Source organism: Pteropus vampyrus, unplaced genomic scaffold (assembly GCF_000151845.1).
Source record: "Pteropus vampyrus isolate Shadow unplaced genomic scaffold, Pvam_2.0 Scaffold27, whole genome shotgun sequence".
NCBI classification, from domain to species: Eukaryota; Metazoa; Chordata; class Mammalia; order Chiroptera; family Pteropodidae; genus Pteropus; species Pteropus vampyrus.
This window is the reverse complement of record NW_011888808.1, coordinates 464,816-466,843: the sequence shown is the minus strand read 5'-3', so window position 1 is coordinate 466,843 and position 2,028 is coordinate 464,816.

Here is a 2,028-nt window from a genome sequence, read left to right as displayed (position 1 = left end):
TGAGAGCAAGAGAAAACCAAATGTCCCAGGAATGCATGGCCAGCACGGCCCCCCACACCCAAGGTGACATATATTATTTAGTCACAGCATTCTTTTCATAGCCAAACAATTCTTTGTGATATTATGCCCAAGATGCCACTGCCAATGAGAGCTCACTCCAAGATACCTTACATGATACGTAAATGTCACCGCCAGTGTAGTCCAATCCTCCTTTTACAAATTGGGAATCCATAAGGTTACAAAATCTTCCCAAATGCTAAGCATGATTCTCAATTTAATGACCTTTCCACCTCTATTTTCCAAATAGCAGATTACCTACAGACCAGGGCAGAGTGGGCATTGCCATTATTGCACTATGAACTCATATGCAAACTAAATATATTTATTGAGCACCTGCTACATGCCAGAAACTATTTCTGAGTGCTTGGGGATTCAGCAATAAACAAGGCTGATGAAGTTCTTGCAGGCACGGGGGAGATAAACAAAACGTTTGAGAAGTTATATTGTGATGGGAAGCAGGGAAATGCAGCATTAGCTAGAAAGAATTTAGGATGAAGGAAAGATTTTTTTTTTTTTTAACAAAAGCCATCACTGATTTTGTTTTGTCTATGGTAGACTGTATTATTCAAAACATCTGTTATCTATGTAGAAGGGGACACGCAAGGGAGAGGAAGCCTGTGAGAATGTAGGAGAAAGAGACCATCATCATAGATGCAAAGTACTGGAGCTCTTGACAAGGCAAGAGGTGTTTGAATCCAGGGAACGGAAGAAGGAAAAGCTGACCTTTAGAGGAGTGGGGATATTTCACTCACATAAGCATATAGCTTTGGAGAAGATGAGAACACATATAGGTAGGATATTAGGCTAACAGGTCATGACGATGGACCACATTTCCAAATTTTAACTTATGTACGCAGGTCCTGATGCTCTAAGACGTAAGCCCCAGGGATTCTTGCCCATTTTACTCACTGTTGTAAGCTCAGCACCTAGAACAGTGCTTGGTACACATTAGGCACTCAAAAATATTTTTGAAGGAAAAAGTACAGCAAAGTGCTAGTTTTGCCAAGTCTGGTTTTCCAAATAACCACTAGGTGGTAGGCTCGTTCAAGAAAACTGTCACCTGGTTGGCTCATTTCTATAGTGCAATAAATGTTAAGCCCAGAAATGTGGTGACTTTTTAATGAAGATTCTAATAAACTTGAAGACAGATTATAGCCTTGGAGTGTGTATACACTTACTTGTCTTGTGACATACAAGGCTATGCAACCACAAGAAAGGAAATAAAATGTAAAGATTGGATAGGTACCCGTGAGTTTAAGATATGCTTCTGATGATGTGAAATTATTTCCTCTTCAAATTCTCTCCCCTTAAAACAATCACACTTCGTGCATCTCAGCTATTTCTCACATTTGGAAAATTTCAGAGTCACACAATGAATATGAAACACTGGAGAATCCCCAAAGTGAAGCAGGCTCTTCTTTGAGACCACCTGGGCTGTCAGAAATCTAGCTTTTAAAACCTGAATTCATTTGCATAAGTAACACTAGATTGGCCCTTTTGTAAGGCAATCTCTTGGTGTTATTCCTCATAGTATCGTAATGTTTTATGTTTCTTTTTCAACTGCGTAACCCTTGGAATAATAACTATAGATTTAAAAAAAAATGGCGTACAGAGTTTGATTCTAACATTTCTGCACACCGTGGTTTGTGTGTGTGTGTGTCGCTGTTTCTGTTTTGTCTGTGGTAGACTGCATTATTCAAAACATCTTTTGCCCCCCCTGGGGAAGGGTACTTCCCCACCACTGGTAACAAGCTGATCACATGATCTGAGATGCCCCTCCATGAAATAGAAGAAAAGTTCCCTGACTCATTGAGGTCAGGAGTGACCGTGTGACTTGTTTTGGCCATGTGTCACTTCTGAGCAGAAGTTTTCAGAACCAGCTCATGGTTTGCCATCTTGTAACCCTTCACCTGAGACTCGCAATGTCCACCCAGGTCTTGGTCTACCTTCTAGGTCTCCAGTTATGCA